Here is an 18,251-nt window from a genome sequence, read left to right on the forward strand (position 1 = left end):
GGTGGGACTTACAGTCCCGTGGCGAGAAGGGACCTGCTGTTGAGAAAGTGATTGCTTTTGCTGATATGACTTGCAATAACGACTGCGCGAAACGCCGCTATCTCGTTAGGGGTGCTACGGCAGACACCCTCTCGAGCACCCCGAAGACTTCTTGAGCCCTCGGCTGTGATGGGTTCCAGGCTGACAAAAGAACTGTCGTGTGTGCATTCGCGAACGAGAGAAAGTCTGAGGCAAGTTCGAGTGAACAAGGATGGACTCCCCGTGTCCGTCGTTTCCGTAGTGTAGCGGTTATCACCTCTGCTTCACACGCAGAAGGTCCCCGGTTCGATCCCGGGCGGGAACACAATTTTCCTGCCTATGTCGTATTGTCCTCCAATGAGCCACGTCGTGTGTGGATCTGCTGCATGTCCCTTCGTTTCGCAAGTACCACATTTATTGAATTTTTTAGTTACGATGGCAACATCACTACAAGTTGTCTGTGAAGTAAAGTGCACACAAGCAGTTTCCGTGGTGTAGCGGTTATCACGTCTGCCTAACACGCAGAAGGTTCCCGGTTCGATCCCGGGCGGAAACACTTTTTCATCACTTTAAGCAAGACGTACTAACATGCATCTGCTACCATCTGTACCCGAAACCTTCGTAATCGCCTTCACGCGTCGGACCCGAGTGTCAATTGCTCACATCGAATAAGAAATTCATTTGATATTGACGGCGAGCTTTATGCGCTGACTCAGCCACTGACGTGCGATCAGTTTGCACAAAACGCTAGGGCTCGTCCGGGATTTGAACCCGGGACCTCCTGCACCCTAAACAGGAATCATACCCCTAGACCAACGAGCCCTGTGACACGGCGAATGCCAATTATTCCAGTCCATCGATGTCGTCCAGGGTGCCCTGGAAGTCTCGTGTACGCTGGCGGGATGGGGCCGACGCGAATTCCCGCGGTCGGCGGCCTTCCTGGGCTACTGGTACCTTCATGTAGAGCTGCCGCTGGGCTCGCACTGCCTGCTGTTGAGAAAGTGATTGCTTTTGCTGATATGTCTTGCAATAACGACTGCGCGAAACGCCGCTATCTCGTTAGGGGTGCTACGGCAGACACCCTGTCGAGCACCCCGAAGACTTCTTGAGCCCTCGGCTGTGATGGGTTCCAGGCTGACAAAAGAACTGTCGTGTGTGCATTCGCGAACGAGAGAAAGTCTGAGGCAAGTTCGAGTGAACAAGGATGGACTCCCCGGGTCCGTCGTTTCCGTAGTGTAGCGGTTATCACGTCTGCTTCACACGCAGAAGGTCCCCGGTTCGATCCCGGGCGGGAACACAATTTTCCTGCCTATGTCGTATTGTCCTCCAATGAGCCACGTCGTGTGTGGATCTGCTGCATGTCCCTTCGTTTTGCAAGTACCACATTTACTGAATTTTTTAGTTACGATGGCAACATCACTACAAGTTGTCTGTGAAGTAAGGTGCACACAAGCAGTTTCCGTGGTGTAGCGGTTATCACGTCTGCCTAACACGCAGAAGGTTCCCGGTTCGATCCCGGGCGTAAACACTTTTTCTTCACTTTAAGCAAGACGTACTAACATGCATCTGCTACCATCTGTACCCGAAACCTTCGTAATCGCCTTTACGCGTCGGACCCGAGTGTCAATTGCTCACATCGAATAAGAAATTCATTTGATATTGACGGCGAGCTTTATGCGCTGACTCAGCCACTGACGTGCGATCAGTTTGCACAAAACGCTAGGGCTCGTCCGGGATTTGAACCCGGGACCTCCTGCACCCTAAGCAGGAATCATACCCCTAGACCAACGAGCCCTGTGACACGGCGAATGCCAATTATTCCAGTCCATCGATGTCGTCCAGGGTGCCCTGGAAGTCTCGTGTACGCTGGCGGGATGGGGCCGACGCGAATTCCCGCGGTCGGCGGCCTTCCTGGGCTACTGGTACCTTCATGTAGAGCTGCCGCTGGGCTCGCACTGCCTGCTGTTGAGAAAGTGATTGCTTTTGCTGATATGTCTTGCAATAACGACTGCGCGAAACGCCGCTATCTCGTTAGGGGTGCTACGGCAGACACCCTGTCGAGCACCCCGAAGACTTCTTGAGCCCTCGGCTGTGATGGGTTCCAGGCTGACAAAAGAACTGTCGTGTGTGCATTCGCGAACGAGAGAAAGTCTGAGGCAAGTTCGAGTGAACAAGGATGGACTCCCCGGGTCCGTCGTTTCCGTAGTGTAGCGGTTATCACGTCTGCTTCACACGCAGAAGGTCCCCGGTTCGATCCCGGGCGGGAACACAATTTTCCTGCCTATGTCGTATTGTCCTCCAATGAGCCACGTCGTGTGTGGATCTGCTGCATGTCCCTTCGTTTTGCAAGTACCACATTTACTGAATTTTTTAGTTACGATGGCAACATCACAACAAGTTGTCTGTGAAGTAAGGTGCACACAAGCAGTTTCCGTGGTGTAGCGGTTATCACGTCTGCCTAACACGCAGAAGGTCCCCGGTTCGATCCCGGGCGGAAACACTTTTTCATCACTTTAAGCAAGACGTACTAACATGCATCTGCTACCATCTGTACCCGAAACCTTCGTAATCGCCTTCACGCGTCGGACCCGAGTGTCAATTGCTCACATCGAATAAGAAATTCATTTGATATTGACGGCGAGCTTTATGCGCTGACTCAGCCACTGACGTGCGATCAGTTTGCACAAAACGCTAGGGCTCGTCCGGGATTTGAACCCGGGACCTCCTGCACCCTAAGCAGGAATCATACCCCTAGACCAACGAGCCCTGTGACACGGCGAATGCCAATTATTCCAGTCCATCGATGTCGTCCAGGGTGCCCTGGAAGTCTCGTGTACGCTGGCGGGATGGGGCCGGCGCGAATTCCCGCGGTCGGCGGCCTTCCTGGGCTACTGGTACCTTCATGTAGAGCTGCCGCTGGGCTCGCACTGCCTGCTGTTGAGAAAGTGATTGCTTTTGCTGATATGACTTGCAATAACGACTGGGCGAAACGCCGCTATCTCGTTAGGGGTGCTACGGCAGACACCCTCTCGAGCACCCCGAAGACTTCTTGAGCCCTCGGCTGTGATGGGTTCCAGGCTGACAAAAGAACTGTCGTGTGTGCATTCGCGAACGAGAGAAAGTCTGAGGCAAGTTCGAGTGAACAAGGATGGACTCCCCGTGTCCGTCGTTTCCGTAGTGTAGCGGTTATCACCTCTGCTTCACACGCAGAAGGTCCCCGGTTCGATCCCGGGCGGGAACACAATTTTCCTGCCTATGTCGTATTGTCCTCCAATGAGCCACGTCGTGTGTGGATCTGCTGCATGTCCCTTCGTTTCGCAAGTACCACATTTATTGAATTTTTTAGTTACGATGGCAACATCACTACAAGTTGTCTGTGAAGTAAAGTGCACACAAGCAGTTTCCGTGGTGTAGCGGTTATCACGTCTGCCTAACACGCAGAAGGTTCCCGGTTCGATCCCGGGCGGAAACACTTTTTCATCACTTTAAGCAAGACGTACTAACATGCATCTGCTACCATCTGTACCCGAAACCTTCGTAATCGCCTTCACGCGTCGGACCCGAGTGTCAATTGCTCACATCGAATAAGAAATTCATTTGATATTGACGGCGAGCTTTATGCGCTGACTCAGCCACTGACGTGCGATCAGTTTGCACAAAACGCTAGGGCTCGTCCGGGATTTGAACCCGGGACCTCCTGCACCCTAAGCAGGAATCATACCCCTAGACCAACGAGCCCTGTGACACGGCGAATGCCAATTATTCCAGTCCATCGATGTCGTCCAGGGTGCCCTGGAAGTCTCGTGTACGCTGGCGGGATGGGGCCGACGCGAATTCCCGCGGTCGGCGGCCTTCCTGGGCTACTGGTACCTTCATGTAGAGCTGCCGCTGGGCTCGCACTGCCTGCTGTTGAGAAAGTGATTGCTTTTGCTGATATGTCTTGCAATAACGACTGCGCGAAACGCCGCTATCTCGTTAGGGGTGCTACGGCAGACACCCTGTCGAGCACCCCGAAGACTTCTTGAGCCCTCGGCTGTGATGGGTTCCAGGCTGACAAAAGAACTGTCGTGTGTGCATTCGCGAACGAGAGAAAGTCTGAGGCAAGTTCGAGTGAACAAGGATGGACTCCCCGGGTCCGTCGTTTCCGTAGTGTAGCGGTTATCACGTCTGCTTCACACGCAGAAGGTCCCCGGTTCGATCCCGGGCGGGAACACAATTTTCCTGCCTATGTCGTATTGTCCTCCGATGAGCCACGTCGTGTGTGGATCTGCTGCATGTCCCTTCGTTTTGCAAGTACCACATTTACTGAATTTTTTAGTTACGATGGCAACATCACTACAAGTTGTCTGTGAAGTAAGGTGCACACAAGCAGTTTCCGTGGTGTAGCGGTTATCACGTCTGCCTAACACGCAGAAGGTTCCCGGTTCGATCCCGGGCGTAAACACTTTTTCTTCACTTTAAGCAAGACGTACTAACATGCATCTGCTACCATCTGTACCCGAAACCTTCGTAATCGCCTTTACGCGTCGGACCCGAGTGTCAATTGCTCACATCGAATAAGAAATTCATTTGATATTGACGGCGAGCTTTATGCGCTGACTCAGCCACTGACGTGCGATCAGTTTGCACAAAACGCTAGGGCTCGTCCGGGATTTGAACCCGGGACCTCCTGCACCCTAAGCAGGAATCATACCCCTAGACCAACGAGCCCTGTGACACGGCGAATGCCAATTATTCCAGTCCATCGATGTCGTCCAGGGTGCCCTGGAAGTCTCGTGTACGCTGGCGGGATGGGGCCGACGCGAATTCCCGCGGTCGGCGGCCTTCCTGGGCTACTGGTACCTTCATGTAGAGCTGCCGCTGGGCTCGCACTGCCTGCTGTTGAGAAAGTGATTGCTTTTGCTGATATGTCTTGCAATAACGACTGCGCGAAACGCCGCTATCTCGTTAGGGGTGCTACGGCAGACACCCTGTCGAGCACCCCGAAGACTTCTTGAGCCCTCGGCTGTGATGGGTTCCAGGCTGACAAAAGAACTGTCGTGTGTGCATTCGCGAACGAGAGAAAGTCTGAGGCAAGTTCGAGTGAACAAGGATGGACTCCCCGGGTCCGTCGTTTCAGTAGTGTAGCGGTTGTCACGTCTGCTTCACACGCAGAAGGTCCCCGGTTCGATCCCGGGCGGGAACACAATTTTCCTGCCTATGTCGTATTGTCCTCCAATGAGCCACGTCGTGTGTGGATCTGCTGCATGTCCCTTCGTTTTGCAAGTACCACATTTACTGAATTTTTTAGTTACGATGGCAACATCACTACAAGTTGTCTGTGAAGTAAGGTGCACACAAGCAGTTTCCGTGGTGTAGCGGTTATCACGTCTGCCTAACACGCAGAAGGTCCCCGGTTCGATCCCGGGCGGAAACACTTTTTCATCACTTTAAGCAAGACGTACTAACATGCATCTGCTACCATCTGTACCCGAAACCTTCGTAATCGCCTTCACGCGTCGGACCCGAGTGTCAATTGCTCACATCGAATAAGAAATTCATTTGATATTGACGGCGAGCTTTATGCGCTGACTCAGCCACTGACGTGCGATCAGTTTGCACAAAACGCTAGGGCTCGTCCGGGATTTGAACCCGGGACCTCCTGCACCCTAAGCAGGAATCATACCCCTAGACCAACGAGCCCTGTGACACGGCGAATGCCAATTATTCCAGTCCATCGATGTCGTCCAGGGTGCCCTGGAAGTCTCGTGTACGCTGGCGGGATGGGGCCGGCGCGAATTCCCGCGGTCGGCGGCCTTCCTGGGCTACTGGTACCTTCATGTAGAGCTGCCGCTGGGCTCGCACTGCCTGCTGTTGAGAAAGTGATTGCTTTTGCTGATATGACTTGCAATAACGACTGCGCGAAACGCCGCTATCTCGTTAGGGGTGCTACGGCAGACACCCTCTCGAGCACCCCGAAGACTTCTTGAGCCCTCGGCTGTGATGGGTTCCAGGCTGACAAAAGAACTGTCGTGTGTGCATTCGCGAACGAGAGAAAGTCTGAGGCAAGTTCGAGTGAACAAGGATGGACTCCCCGTGTCCGTCGTTTCCGTAGTGTAGCGGTTATCACCTCTGCTTCACACGCAGAAGGTCCCCGGTTCGATCCCGGGCGGGAACACAATTTTCCTGCCTATGTCGTATTGTCCTCCAATGAGCCACGTCGTGTGTGGATCTGCTGCATGTCCCTTCGTTTCGCAAGTACCACATTTATTGAATTTTTTAGTTACGATGGCAACATCACTACAAGTTGTCTGTGAAGTAAAGTGCACACAAGCAGTTTCCGTGGTGTAGCGGTTATCACGTCTGCCTAACACGCAGAAGGTTCCCGGTTCGATCCCGGGCGGAAACACTTTTTCATCACTTTAAGCAAGACGTACTAACATGCATCTGCTACCATCTGTACCCGAAACCTTCGTAATCGCCTTCACGCGTCGGACCCGAGTGTCAATTGCTCACATCGAATAAGAAATTCATTTGATATTGACGGCGAGCTTTATGCGCTGACTCAGCCACTGACGTGCGATCAGTTTGCACAAAACGCTAGGGCTCGTCCGGGATTTGAACCCGGGACCTCCTGCACCCTAAGCAGGAATCATACCCCTAGACCAACGAGCCCTGTGACACGGCGAATGCCAATTATTCCAGTCCATCGATGTCGTCCAGGGTGCCCTGGAAGTCTCGTGTACGCTGGCGGGATGGGGCCGACGCGAATTCCCGCGGTCGGCGGCCTTCCTGGGCTACTGGTACCTTCATGTAGAGCTGCCGCTGGGCTCGCACTGCCTGCTGTTGAGAAAGTGATTGCTTTTGCTGATATGTCTTGCAATAACGACTGCGCGAAACGCCGCTATCTCGTTAGGGGTGCTACGGCAGACACCCTGTCGAGCACCCCGAAGACTTCTTGAGCCCTCGGCTGTGATGGGTTCCAGGCTGACAAAAGAACTGTCGTGTGTGCATTCGCGAACGAGAGAAAGTCTGAGGCAAGTTCGAGTGAACAAGGATGGACTCCCCGGGTCCGTCGTTTCAGTAGTGTAGCGGTTATCACGTCTGCTTCACACGCAGAAGGTCCCCGGTTCGATCCCGGGCGGGAACACAATTTTCCTGCCTATGTCGTATTGTCCTCCAATGAGCCACGTCGTGTGTGGATCTGCTGCATGTCCCTTCGTTTTGCAAGTACCACATTTACTGAATTTTTTAGTTACGATGGCAACATCACTACAAGTTGTCTGTGAAGTAAGGTGCACACAAGCAGTTTCCGTGGTGTAGCGGTTATCACGTCTGCCTAACACGCAGAAGGTCCCCGCTTCGATCCCGGGCGGAAACACTTTTTCATCACTTTAAGCAAGACGTACTAACATGCATCTGCTACCATCTGTACCCGAAACCTTCGTAATCGCCTTCACGCGTCGGACCCGAGTGTCAATTGCTCACATCGAATAAGAAATTCATTTGATATTGACGGCGAGCTTTATGCGCTGACTCAGCCACTGACGTGCGATCAGTTTGCACAAAACGCTAGGGCTCGTCCGGGATTTGAACCCGGGACCTCCTGCACCCTAAGCAGGAATCATACCCCTAGACCAACGAGCCCTGTGACACGGCGAATGCCAATTATTCCAGTCCATCGATGTCGTCCAGGGTGCCCTGGAAGTCTCGTGTACGCTGGCGGGATGGGGCCGGCGCGAATTCCCGCGGTCGGCGGCCTTCCTGGGCTACTGGTACCTTCATGTAGAGCTGCCGCTGGGCTCACACTGCCTGCTGTTGAGAAAGTGATTGCTTTTGCTGATATGACTTGCAATAACGACTGCGCGAAACGCCGCTATCTCGTTAGGGGTGCTACGGCAGACACCCTCTCGAGCACCCCGAAGACTTCTTGAGCCCTCGGCTGTGATGGGTTCCAGGCTGACAAAAGAACTGTCGTGTGTGCATTCGCGAACGAGAGAAAGTCTGAGGCAAGTTCGAGTGAACAAGGATGGACTCCCCGTGTCCGTCGTTTCCGTAGTGTAGCGGTTATCACCTCTGCTTCACACGCAGAAGGTCCCCGGTTCGATCCCGGGCGGGAACACAATTTTCCTGCCTATGTCGTATTGTCCTCCAATGAGCCACGTCGTGTGTGGATCTGCTGCATGTCCCTTCGTTTCGCAAGTACCACATTTATTGAATTTTTTAGTTACGATGGCAACATCACTACAAGTTGTCTGTGAAGTAAAGTGCACACAAGCAGTTTCCGTGGTGTAGCGGTTATCACGTCTGCCTAACACGCAGAAGGTTCCCGGTTCGATCCCGGGCGGAAACACTTTTTCATCACTTTAAGCAAGACGTACTAACATGCATCTGCTACCATCTGTACCCGAAACCTTCGTAATCGCCTTCACGCGTCGGACCCGAGTGTCAATTGCTCACATCGAATAAGAAATTCATTTGATATTGACGGCGAGCTTTATGCGCTGACTCAGCCACTGACGTGCGATCAGTTTGCACAAAACGCTAGGGCTCGTCCGGGATTTGAACCCGGGACCTCCTGCACCCTAAGCAGGAATCATACCCCTAGACCAACGAGCCCTGTGACACGGCGAATGCCAATTATTCCAGTCCATCGATGTCGTCCAGGGTGCCCTGGAAGTCTCGTGTACGCTGGCGGGATGGGGCCGACGCGAATTCCCGCGGTCGGCGGCCTTCCTGGGCTACTGGTACCTTCATGTAGAGCTGCCGCTGGGCTCGCACTGCCTGCTGTTGAGAAAGTGATTGCTTTTGCTGATATGTCTTGCAATAACGACTGCGCGAAACGCCGCTATCTCGTTAGGGGTGCTACGGCAGACACCCTGTCGAGCACCCCGAAGACTTCTTGAGCCCTCGGCTGTGATGGGTTCCAGGCTGACAAAAGAACTGTCGTGTGTGCATTCGCGAACGAGAGAAAGTCTGAGGCAAGTTCGAGTGAACAAGGATGGACTCCCCGGGTCCGTCGTTTCAGTAGTGTAGCGGTTATCACGTCTGCTTCACACGCAGAAGGTCCCCGGTTCGATCCCGGGCGGGAACACAATTTTCCTGCCTATGTCGTATTGTCCTCCAATGAGCCACGTCGTGTGTGGATCTGCTGCATGTCCCTTCGTTTTGCAAGTACCACATTTACTGAATTTTTTAGTTACGATGGCAACATCACTACAAGTTGTCTGTGAAGTAAGGTGCACACAAGCAGTTTCCGTGGTGTAGCGGTTATCACGTCTGCCTAACACGCAGAAGGTCCCCGCTTCGATCCCGGGCGGAAACACTTTTTCATCACTTTAAGCAAGACGTACTAACATGCATCTGCTACCATCTGTACCCGAAACCTTCGTAATCGCCTTCACGCGTCGGACCCGAGTGTCAATTGCTCACATCGAATAAGAAATTCATTTGATATTGACGGCGAGCTTTATGCGCTGACTCAGCCACTGACGTGCGATCAGTTTGCACAAAACGCTAGGGCTCGTCCGGGATTTGAACCCGGGACCTCCTGCACCCTAAGCAGGAATCATACCCCTAGACCAACGAGCCCTGTGACACGGCGAATGCCAATTATTCCAGTCCATCGATGTCGTCCAGGGTGCCCTGGAAGTCTCGTGTACGCTGGCGGGATGGGGCCGGCGCGAATTCCCGCGGTCGGCGGCCTTCCTGGGCTACTGGTACCTTCATGTAGAGCTGCCGCTGGGCTCACACTGCCTGCTGTTGAGAAAGTGATTGCTTTTGCTGATATGACTTGCAATAACGACTGCGCGAAACGCCGCTATCTCGTTAGGGGTGCTACGGCAGACACCCTCTCGAGCACCCCGAAGACTTCTTGAGCCCTCGGCTGTGATGGGTTCCAGGCTGACAAAAGAACTGTCGTGTGTGCATTCGCGAACGAGAGAAAGTCTGAGGCAAGTTCGAGTGAACAAGGATGGACTCCCCGGGTCCGTCGTTTCCGTAGTGTAGCGGTTATCACCTCTGCTTCACACGCAGAAGGTCCCCGGTTCGATCCCGGGCGGGAACACAATTTTCCTGCCTATGTCGTATTGTCCTCCAATGAGCCACGTCGTGTGTGGATCTGCTGCATGTCCCTTCGTTTTGCAAGTACCACATTTATTGAATTTTTTAGTTACGATGGCAACATCACTACAAGTTGTCTGTGAAGTAAGGTGCACACAAGCAGTTTCCGTGGTGTAGCGGTTATCACGTCTGCCTAACACGCAGAAGGTCCCCGGTTCTATCCCAGGCGGAAACACTTTTTCATCACTTTAAGCAAGACGTACTAACATGCATCTGCTACCATCTGTACCCGAAACCTTCGTAATCGCCTTCACGCGTCGGACCCGAGTGTCAATTGCTCACATCGAATAAGAAATTCATTTGATATTGACGGCGAGCTTTTTGCGCTGACTCAGCCACTGACGTGCGATCAGTTTGCACAAAACGCTAGGGCTCGTCCGGGATTTGAACCCGGGACCTCCTGCACCCTAAGCAGGAATCATACCCCTAGACCAACGAGCCCTGTGACACGGCGAATGCCAATTATTCCAGTCCATCGATGTCGTCCAGGGTGCCCTGGAAGTCTCGTGTACGCTGGCGGGATGGGGCCGGCGCGAATTCCCGCGGTCGGCGGCCTTCCTGGGCTACTGGTACCTTCATGTAGAGCTGCCGCTGGGCTCGCACTGCCTGCTGTTGAGAAAGTGATTGCTTTTGCTGATATGACTTGCAATAACGACTGCGCGAAACGCCGCTATCTCGTTAGGGGTGCTACGGCAGACACCCTCTCGAGCACCCCGAAGACTTCTTGAGCCCTCGGCTGTGATGGGTTCCAGGCTGACAAAAGAACTGTCGTGTGTGCATTCGCGAACGAGAGAAAGTCTGAGGCAAATTCGAGTGAACAAGGATGGACTCCCCGTGTCCGTCGTTTCCGTAGTGTAGCGGTTATCACCTCTGCTTCACACGCAGAAGGTCCCCGGTTCGATCCCGGGCGGGAACACAATTTTCCTGCCTATGTCGTATTGTCCTCCAATGAGCCACGTCGTGTGTGGATCTGCTGCATGTCCCTTCGTTTTGCAAGTACCACATTTATTGAATTTTTTAGTTACGATGGCAACATCACTACAAGTTGTCTGTGAAGTAAGGTGCATACAAGCAGTTTCCGTGGTGTAGCGGTTATCACGTCTGCCTAACACGCAGAATGTCCCCGGTTCGATCCCGGGCGGAAACACTTTTTCATCACTTTAAGCAAGACGTACTAACATGCATCTGCTACCATCTGTACCCGAAACCTTCGTAATCGCCTTCACGCGTCGGACCCGAGTGTCAATTGCTCACATCGAATAAGAAATTCATTTGATATTGACGGCGAGCTTTTTGCGCTGACTCAGCCACTGACGTGCGATCAGTTTGCACAAAACGCTAGTACTCGTCCGGGATTTGAACCCGGGACCTCCTGCACCCTAAGCAGGAATCATACCCCTAGACCAACGAGCCCTGTGACACGGCGAATGCCAATTATTCCAGTCCATCGATGTCGTCCAGGGTGCCCTGGAAGTCTCGTGTACGCTGGCGGGATGGGGCCGGCGCGAATTCCCGCGGTCGGCGGCCTTCCTGGGCTACTGGTACCTTCATGTAGAGCTGCCGCTGGGCTCGCACTGCCTGCTGTTGAGAAAGTGATTGCTTTTGCTGATATGACTTGCAATAACGACTGCGCGAAACGCCGCTATCTCGTTAGGGGTGCTACGGCAGACACCCTCTCGAGCACCCCGAAGACTTCTTGAGCCCTCGGCTGTGATGGGTTCCAGGCTGACAAAAGAACTGTCGTGTGTGCATTCGCGAACGAGAGAAAGTCTGAGGCAAGTTCGAGTGAACAAGGATGGACTCCCCGTGTCCGTCGTTTCCGTAGTGTAGCGGTTATCACCTCTGCTTCACACGCAGAAGGTCCCCGGTTCGATCCCGGGCGGGAACACAATTTTCCTGCCTATGTCGTATTGTCCTCCAATGAGCCACGTCGTGTGTGGATCTGCTGCATGTCCCTTCGTTTTGCAAGTACCACATTTATTGAATTTTTTAGTTACGATGGCAACATCACTACAAGTTGTCTGTGAAGTAAGGTGCACACAAGCAGTTTCCGTGGTGTAGCGGTTATCACGTCTGCCTAACACGCAGAAGGTCCCCGGTTCGATCCCGGGCGGAAACACTTTTTCATCACTTTAAGCAAGACGTACTAACATGCATCTGCTACCATCTGTACCCGAAACCTTCGTAATCGCCTTCACGCGTCGGACCCGAGTGTCAATTGCTCACATCGAATAAGAAATTCATTTGATATTGACGGCGAGCTTTTTGCGCTGACTCAGCCACTGACGTGCGATCAGTTTGCACAAAACGCTAGTACTCGTCCGGGATTTGAACCCGGGACCTCCTGCACCCTAAGCAGGAATCATACCCCTAGACCAACGAGCCCTGTGACACGGCGAATGCCAATTATTCCAGTCCATCGATGTCGTCCAGGGTGCCCTGGAAGTCTCGTGTACGCTGGCGGGATGGGGCCGGCGCGAATTCCCGCGGTCGGCGGCCTTCCTGGGCTACTGGTACCTTCATGTAGAGCTGCCGCTGGGCTCGCACTGCCTGCTGTTGAGAAAGTGATTGCTTTTGCTGATATGACTTGCAATAACGACTGCGCGAAACGCCGCTATCTCGTTAGGGGTGCTACGGCAGACACCCTCTCGAGCACCCCGAAGACTTCTTGAGCCCTCGGCTGTGATGGGTTCCAGGCTGACAAAAGAACTGTCGTGTGTGCATTCGCGAACGAGAGAAAGTCTGAGGCAAGTTCGAGTGAACAAGGATGGACTCCCCGGGTCCGTCGTTTCCGTAGTGTAGCGGTTATCACCTCTGCTTCACACGCAGAAGGTCCCCGGTTCGATCCCATGAGTTCCGCTTGAGACGCGACTGCGATCGGACGTGCTGTGTATTCGATCCGCCGTTTCCTTCGGGTTGTGACTATTTACTTTCTGTGTGTGACGTTTCTTTGTCTTCTTTTCTTCGTTGTTTCGTCGCCTTAGTGTTTGTGTTGTGTCTTGTGTTGTATAGCGGCTTTTGCCGAATTAATTAAGTGTTATGGCTTCCCGGTTGTTTTCGTGGAAGTGTACTCTCAGTTTTCAGTTTAACAAGGCCACCAGGAATGTTCAACCAACTTCGTTGGAAATTCACGAATGGATTGTGGATACGATTGGCATTACATCGGACCAGGTACATACGGCTTATTTTGACACAGAACTTTACTGCTTTTTTGTGAAATTGTTGAACCCGGTTTTGCTAGATAAGATTTTACTTAAACATGGTGAGCAAGTGTCGTTCCGTCATAGAGATGGTTCTGTTAGCAGTGTTACTGTTTCAAATGCGGAAATTACGTATACCACAGTTCGGGTTTATAATTTACCCCCTGAAGTTGAAAACAGTTATCTCAAGGAAGCTTTGCTTGGTTATGGTACCGTTCGGTCAATTCGAGATGAACGTTGGTCTGCACAACATAAGCTGCAATGTTATAATGGTATCAGATCGGTTGAAATGCATATTAAGTCGAATATACCGTCCCATCTGGTTGTATGTGGTTATCGTGTTCATCTTACTTATGAGGGGCAAGTTGGTACGTGTTTTCTATGTAATGAAAATGGTCATGTTCGTGCTAATTGCCCTAAGCGGGTGTTTGTGCTTAAAAATGGGCTAGCACAACGCCGCAAATTAACGGTTGCCGATCTTGTGCCAGCAGCTTCCTCCACTGTCTCGTGTCAGCCTCCTGCAGTAGATTCTTCACAACAACTGACACCTTCCTCTGATGCAGGTTTTCCCCCGTTACCCACTCGCCCAGATGTATCGGCTGCTTCTACACCGATCCCGTCTGTTTCCAATAACAAACGCCGTCGTGCTAGTGATACCGGTAGCACTGATGACGAAGCTGCTGTTTCGCAGCCGGTTTGCGAATCTGACGAGAGAATTCCGGAATCTCCCATGATTGTTTTGGATTCTGTTCCCACTGTGTCTCCTGCTTTGCCTGATGACGTCAAACCTGCTGCCACGCTGTCGGCGCAAGAGCCCCAACGTTCGGTCGAGGTGGTGTTGACATCCCACCCGACACAGGCATCACAACATGTTGACGACACTTCGGTGCAGACAGCTGTTTGTCGGAAAATCGCTTCTAGAACTGCGCGCTCCGCTTCAGCGGATTCCAAACCTATCTCTCCACCTCCTACACTTCCAATACCTACACCTTCTGATGCCGGTGCCGATGTTCCTGATACAGTTTTCCCCTTGCTTGCTCCTTCTTCTGATTCCTCTCGCCCTGATAATCCTTCGGATGCCTTGGTTGACGTGCCTGATCTCGAACCCCCCACTCCACCTGCTCTTGAATCTGGTGTGCATCAGATACGCCGTCGGGTGAAAGTGCCCCCCAATCTTCACGCGGTGCGGAAAAAACACAAGCATGCAAAGGATGACTCTGATTCCGTTGATTCCGGGCAATCACCCTCTGCCATGTCTGATGTTGATGATCTGGATGTAGTTGCTTCTAATGTGGTGTAATTAGGGTTCATTTTCCCTTTTTTGGTTGATGTTGCAGGCGTACACGTTTATTACCTTAAATATAAATAGCATTCAATCTGCTCTGAAGTTAGCGTCTCTGCAGCAGTTCATTTATGACTCTGCAGCTGATGTTGTTTTCCTGCAGGAAGTCTCCGTTGCACACCTGTTTGTTCCTGGCTTTCGCACTATTATAAATTTTGCGCCTGAGTTTTCCACAGGTACTGCCTTACTAATTCGTGACGGTATCCCCGTTACCGAAATTGAGCTCTTAGACTCGGGAAGGGGTATTGGTTGTCGGTTATTTGACACCACCTTGGTTAATATTTACGCCCCCTCTGGTTCCAGCAAACGGCAGGAAAGGTCTCGTTTTTATAAAGAGGATCTGATTTATCTTTTACGCAAAAATCCTGCGACTTTGATATTGGGGGGTGATTTTAATTGTGTATTACAAGCTAAGGACCAATCCCCTCATTTTAATTATTGTTTCGAGCTACATTCTCTTGTACGTCAACTACGACTACGCGATGCGTGGGAGGTTAAACACCCCACTTTAGTAAAATTTACATTTTTTACTGCCACGTCAAGTAGTCGACTGGACCGATTGTATATTTCTGATCCCCTTAGTGTTTCTGTTTTAAATGTAGATGTTATTCCAGCCAGTTTTACGGATCATTGTGCCCTTGCGGTTATCATTAATTTGGAGCGTCAGCCTCTTAAACTTTATCGGCCGCTGTGGAAATTAAATGTCTCCTTGCTCGATGACCCTGACATCGAACCTCTAATACAGACGGCGTGGGACATGTGTTTACGTTCTCTGCGATACTATCCGTCTAAGCTTCACTGGTGGATCCACTGTGCGAAGCCAAAACTACGTCGCACTTTAATGTCCTACAGTTATCACAGAGCGCGAGATCTGAAACTGACTTTTGAGTATTATTATTCGGTGCTTCGCGAACTTTATGATACTTCTCGAATGACATGTGCCCACCTTTCTGAGGTTCGGAAAATTAAAGCCAAGCTCCTTAGTATTAAACGGCTTCAGATGGAAGGATTGAAGATTAAATCTAAACCGCCGTCCACCTTAGCACATGAAATGACTTCCATGTACCATCTGTTTCGTCACCACAAGAACCGTCGACGTGTATTGATTGACGGCCTTATGGCAGCTGATGGTCGCCGGCTTACCTTACAGAATCAAATAACCCATGAACTTACCTGCTACTATGAGACCTTATATGCTGTGGCTGATTCTGATCCGCTTGATGTTGACGAGATTTTAACTGCTATCCCATCAGTTTTAACAGAGGACCATAATATGGAATTTTTAGCTCCTTTTACTGCAGACGAAATTTCAGCTTTCATTGCTTGTTCACCATCTCACAAATCTCCTGGTCCGGATGGCCTTCCTAAGGAGTTTTTTGTTCGCTTTTGGACTATTATAGGGCCTGTTTTTACGGATATAGTAAATGAAATTTTGAATGGTGGCACAATTCCAGCCGATTTCAAGAGAGGTACGGTTGTCCTGATACCGAAATCTGCTGGTTTGAAGACAGCTAGTGACTTTCGTCCTTTAACCCTTTTAAATTTTGATTATAAGACGGCTGCTAGGGCTGTTAATGCACGTCTATCCCTCTTGCTTACACCTGTGATAACTCCTTGTCAAAGCTGCTTTCCAGGGCGCTCCATCTTGACGCCTCTGGCGGGGTATCGTGATATTGTGTCGATTGTCGCTGTCACCAATATTTCCTGTGCGCTTTTATTTGTTGATTTTAGTAAGGCTTTTGATCGTGTGTCCCATTCGTTTTTAGAGCTTCTGCTGCGCCGACTCGGTTTTAATGAGAAGGCGCTGCTGGTTCTTAAGAATATGGCGACTGGCATTTCTGCTAAGATTGACATTAATGGACAGCTGACGAAGGTCATTGATATTAAACGTGGCGTCCCGCAAGGTAGCCCTTTATCCATGACCCTTTATGCTCTCTCCCTTCAACCACTCCTCACACGTCTCAACTCGACACTTCGTGGTCTTACGATCTCTGGGGTTACCCTGACAGCAACAGCTTATGCTGATGATTTGGTTGTTTTGCTTCGTTCCACCGCAGAAGTGCCGCCGTTGAAAATGGAACTAGATAAATTTTCTGCGGCCTCAGGTTCTCGTATCAACCCCCGTAAAAGCAAACTCTTGAATTTGCGGGGCTTCGAACATGTGGTTGTTCCGTGGGTTACGGCTGTTGAACATCATACACATTTAGGTATCTATCTTGAACGGTGTCCTCTTCGTATGGCTGCGAAAAATTGGCAAGTGGCCATTTCCAAGCTTCAAGGTGTTTTATTCGAACACTCATGGCGTTCGATACCGATACTGCAAAAAAAGCATGTATTAGACACTTATGTTTTATGTAAAGTATATTATGTTGCTCAGTTGTTTCCGCTTCCCAGAATGCAGGGTGCAAAAATGGTCCAGCTTATTCACAGATATATTTGGCGGGGGCACATTTTTAAATTACGTCGTGATGTTCTTACGAAGCCGCGTCTTGAGGGCGGCTTGTCGTTCACCGATGTCCGTGTCAAGGCTGCTGCCCTTTATGTTAAGCGCACCCTCCATCTTTTATTTTCTGAGTCCCCGACTGTTACTTCGCGATTATTCCATGTCGTTCGTCCTGCGAGCTTGTCACCGCCTGTTAACGTAGGGCCTCTAAATGCGAAGCTACGGCATGTTCGGGACTTCTATATTGAGATTAGTTATCTGGATCTCCACTTACAACGTAGTCCTGTTTTTACTACGCGAACACTGCTTGACAAATGGCACAGGTCTTCTTCTTCCATCCCGATTGTTTTACAATATCCCCGTTTTCATTGGCGTAACATATGGACGAATATCAGCTTACCCGTTCATTCCGCAACTGTTGCCTCCCTATGGTATAAGGTAGTTAATCAGCTGATTCCTACGAACGAACGACTTCATCGTATAGGTTTAAGTGTCACTCCGCTTTGTCAAACGTGTGGTTGTATTGATACACTCCCACATCGATTTACCTGCGCTGACCGTCTTCGCATGTGGTACTGGCTGCGCCGACAATTGGCGTTACTCACCAGAAGCTCGGAATCAGCTTTTACAACTGATATTCTCTGCTGGCCGGACACGGTTTTTTATCCCCGGACAAAGAACAACACCATTATGTGGCTTCTTGGCCGTTACATTTTTGCAGTGGTTGATGGTGATGGTATTTCCGATTTTATTTCGTTTACTGGTTACATGCTTCATGAGTACTGGACGCAACAATCTTTCCCACATCTTAAGAGGGACTTTGCGAACATGCTCAGTATTGTTTTCGAAAAGCAGGGGATTGGTTAAGTTTCCACTTCTATTGCTCGCTCCTGCGCCAGTTGCATTAATGGCACCGGTATAGGGGGATACTGATCTCACTTCATGATAGGGGAGACATTCACGCTAGCTCTTAGTTATTTTGCCTTCCTGCCAAGCTTTTACCTGTTTAGATAGACAACGCATAAATAAGCCCCGTGTCCACATATCAGTATCATGAGACTCCGAACCACGGACAATTACTACGTATTGGTGCCACTGTGCTTCAGTGCAGGGAGGAGGAGACGTCATGGCCAGGCCTCGGGTTTCG

The 18,251-nt window shown here is 51.0% G+C and overlaps 39 non-coding genes across 39 annotated transcripts; 26 read left to right on the plus strand and 13 right to left on the minus strand.

The window, feature by feature from the left end:
- The first annotated feature begins 270 nt into the window (after positions 1 to 270).
- Positions 271 to 343, plus strand: Trnav-cac. The gene has a single exon. It is a non-coding gene; the product is annotated as a tRNA-Val (tRNA).
- Positions 344 to 501: 158 nt separating this feature from the next.
- Trnav-aac lies at positions 502 to 574 on the plus strand. Its single transcript has one exon. It is a non-coding gene; the product is annotated as a tRNA-Val (tRNA).
- A 194-nt stretch (positions 575 to 768) lies between these two features.
- On the minus strand, positions 769 to 840 carry Trnap-agg. The gene has a single exon. It is a non-coding gene; the product is annotated as a tRNA-Pro (tRNA).
- A 402-nt stretch (positions 841 to 1,242) lies between these two features.
- On the plus strand, positions 1,243 to 1,315 carry Trnav-cac. The gene has a single exon. It is a non-coding gene; the product is annotated as a tRNA-Val (tRNA).
- Positions 1,316 to 1,473: 158 nt separating this feature from the next.
- Positions 1,474 to 1,546, plus strand: Trnav-aac. The gene has a single exon. It is a non-coding gene; the product is annotated as a tRNA-Val (tRNA).
- Positions 1,547 to 1,740: 194 nt separating this feature from the next.
- On the minus strand, positions 1,741 to 1,812 carry Trnap-agg. The gene has a single exon. It is a non-coding gene; the product is annotated as a tRNA-Pro (tRNA).
- A 402-nt stretch (positions 1,813 to 2,214) lies between these two features.
- Trnav-cac lies at positions 2,215 to 2,287 on the plus strand. The gene has a single exon. It is a non-coding gene; the product is annotated as a tRNA-Val (tRNA).
- Positions 2,288 to 2,445: 158 nt separating this feature from the next.
- Trnav-aac lies at positions 2,446 to 2,518 on the plus strand. Its single transcript has one exon. It is a non-coding gene; the product is annotated as a tRNA-Val (tRNA).
- A 194-nt stretch (positions 2,519 to 2,712) lies between these two features.
- Positions 2,713 to 2,784, minus strand: Trnap-agg. The gene has a single exon. It is a non-coding gene; the product is annotated as a tRNA-Pro (tRNA).
- A 402-nt stretch (positions 2,785 to 3,186) lies between these two features.
- On the plus strand, positions 3,187 to 3,259 carry Trnav-cac. Its single transcript has one exon. It is a non-coding gene; the product is annotated as a tRNA-Val (tRNA).
- A 158-nt stretch (positions 3,260 to 3,417) lies between these two features.
- On the plus strand, positions 3,418 to 3,490 carry Trnav-aac. Its single transcript has one exon. It is a non-coding gene; the product is annotated as a tRNA-Val (tRNA).
- A 194-nt stretch (positions 3,491 to 3,684) lies between these two features.
- Positions 3,685 to 3,756, minus strand: Trnap-agg. The gene has a single exon. It is a non-coding gene; the product is annotated as a tRNA-Pro (tRNA).
- Positions 3,757 to 4,158: 402 nt separating this feature from the next.
- Trnav-cac lies at positions 4,159 to 4,231 on the plus strand. Its single transcript has one exon. It is a non-coding gene; the product is annotated as a tRNA-Val (tRNA).
- A 158-nt stretch (positions 4,232 to 4,389) lies between these two features.
- On the plus strand, positions 4,390 to 4,462 carry Trnav-aac. Its single transcript has one exon. It is a non-coding gene; the product is annotated as a tRNA-Val (tRNA).
- Positions 4,463 to 4,656: 194 nt separating this feature from the next.
- On the minus strand, positions 4,657 to 4,728 carry Trnap-agg. Its single transcript has one exon. It is a non-coding gene; the product is annotated as a tRNA-Pro (tRNA).
- A 402-nt stretch (positions 4,729 to 5,130) lies between these two features.
- Positions 5,131 to 5,203, plus strand: Trnav-cac. Its single transcript has one exon. It is a non-coding gene; the product is annotated as a tRNA-Val (tRNA).
- A 158-nt stretch (positions 5,204 to 5,361) lies between these two features.
- Trnav-aac lies at positions 5,362 to 5,434 on the plus strand. The gene has a single exon. It is a non-coding gene; the product is annotated as a tRNA-Val (tRNA).
- A 194-nt stretch (positions 5,435 to 5,628) lies between these two features.
- Trnap-agg lies at positions 5,629 to 5,700 on the minus strand. The gene has a single exon. It is a non-coding gene; the product is annotated as a tRNA-Pro (tRNA).
- A 402-nt stretch (positions 5,701 to 6,102) lies between these two features.
- On the plus strand, positions 6,103 to 6,175 carry Trnav-cac. Its single transcript has one exon. It is a non-coding gene; the product is annotated as a tRNA-Val (tRNA).
- Positions 6,176 to 6,333: 158 nt separating this feature from the next.
- On the plus strand, positions 6,334 to 6,406 carry Trnav-aac. Its single transcript has one exon. It is a non-coding gene; the product is annotated as a tRNA-Val (tRNA).
- Positions 6,407 to 6,600: 194 nt separating this feature from the next.
- Positions 6,601 to 6,672, minus strand: Trnap-agg. The gene has a single exon. It is a non-coding gene; the product is annotated as a tRNA-Pro (tRNA).
- Positions 6,673 to 7,074: 402 nt separating this feature from the next.
- On the plus strand, positions 7,075 to 7,147 carry Trnav-cac. The gene has a single exon. It is a non-coding gene; the product is annotated as a tRNA-Val (tRNA).
- A 158-nt stretch (positions 7,148 to 7,305) lies between these two features.
- Trnav-aac lies at positions 7,306 to 7,378 on the plus strand. Its single transcript has one exon. It is a non-coding gene; the product is annotated as a tRNA-Val (tRNA).
- Positions 7,379 to 7,572: 194 nt separating this feature from the next.
- On the minus strand, positions 7,573 to 7,644 carry Trnap-agg. The gene has a single exon. It is a non-coding gene; the product is annotated as a tRNA-Pro (tRNA).
- Positions 7,645 to 8,046: 402 nt separating this feature from the next.
- Positions 8,047 to 8,119, plus strand: Trnav-cac. Its single transcript has one exon. It is a non-coding gene; the product is annotated as a tRNA-Val (tRNA).
- A 158-nt stretch (positions 8,120 to 8,277) lies between these two features.
- Trnav-aac lies at positions 8,278 to 8,350 on the plus strand. The gene has a single exon. It is a non-coding gene; the product is annotated as a tRNA-Val (tRNA).
- A 194-nt stretch (positions 8,351 to 8,544) lies between these two features.
- Positions 8,545 to 8,616, minus strand: Trnap-agg. Its single transcript has one exon. It is a non-coding gene; the product is annotated as a tRNA-Pro (tRNA).
- Positions 8,617 to 9,018: 402 nt separating this feature from the next.
- Trnav-cac lies at positions 9,019 to 9,091 on the plus strand. Its single transcript has one exon. It is a non-coding gene; the product is annotated as a tRNA-Val (tRNA).
- Positions 9,092 to 9,249: 158 nt separating this feature from the next.
- Trnav-aac lies at positions 9,250 to 9,322 on the plus strand. The gene has a single exon. It is a non-coding gene; the product is annotated as a tRNA-Val (tRNA).
- Positions 9,323 to 9,516: 194 nt separating this feature from the next.
- On the minus strand, positions 9,517 to 9,588 carry Trnap-agg. Its single transcript has one exon. It is a non-coding gene; the product is annotated as a tRNA-Pro (tRNA).
- Positions 9,589 to 9,990: 402 nt separating this feature from the next.
- On the plus strand, positions 9,991 to 10,063 carry Trnav-cac. Its single transcript has one exon. It is a non-coding gene; the product is annotated as a tRNA-Val (tRNA).
- Positions 10,064 to 10,221: 158 nt separating this feature from the next.
- Trnav-aac lies at positions 10,222 to 10,294 on the plus strand. The gene has a single exon. It is a non-coding gene; the product is annotated as a tRNA-Val (tRNA).
- Positions 10,295 to 10,488: 194 nt separating this feature from the next.
- Positions 10,489 to 10,560, minus strand: Trnap-agg. The gene has a single exon. It is a non-coding gene; the product is annotated as a tRNA-Pro (tRNA).
- Positions 10,561 to 10,962: 402 nt separating this feature from the next.
- On the plus strand, positions 10,963 to 11,035 carry Trnav-cac. Its single transcript has one exon. It is a non-coding gene; the product is annotated as a tRNA-Val (tRNA).
- Positions 11,036 to 11,193: 158 nt separating this feature from the next.
- Positions 11,194 to 11,266, plus strand: Trnav-aac. The gene has a single exon. It is a non-coding gene; the product is annotated as a tRNA-Val (tRNA).
- Positions 11,267 to 11,459: 193 nt separating this feature from the next.
- Positions 11,460 to 11,532, minus strand: Trnap-agg. The gene has a single exon. It is a non-coding gene; the product is annotated as a tRNA-Pro (tRNA).
- Positions 11,533 to 11,934: 402 nt separating this feature from the next.
- Positions 11,935 to 12,007, plus strand: Trnav-cac. The gene has a single exon. It is a non-coding gene; the product is annotated as a tRNA-Val (tRNA).
- Positions 12,008 to 12,165: 158 nt separating this feature from the next.
- Positions 12,166 to 12,238, plus strand: Trnav-aac. Its single transcript has one exon. It is a non-coding gene; the product is annotated as a tRNA-Val (tRNA).
- A 193-nt stretch (positions 12,239 to 12,431) lies between these two features.
- Trnap-agg lies at positions 12,432 to 12,504 on the minus strand. The gene has a single exon. It is a non-coding gene; the product is annotated as a tRNA-Pro (tRNA).
- Between the last annotated feature and the right edge of the window lie 5,747 nt (positions 12,505 to 18,251).

The sequence above is a fragment of the Schistocerca americana genome, unplaced genomic scaffold (assembly GCF_021461395.2).
Source record: "Schistocerca americana isolate TAMUIC-IGC-003095 unplaced genomic scaffold, iqSchAmer2.1 HiC_scaffold_139, whole genome shotgun sequence".
Classification (NCBI taxonomy): domain Eukaryota; kingdom Metazoa; phylum Arthropoda; class Insecta; order Orthoptera; family Acrididae; genus Schistocerca; species Schistocerca americana.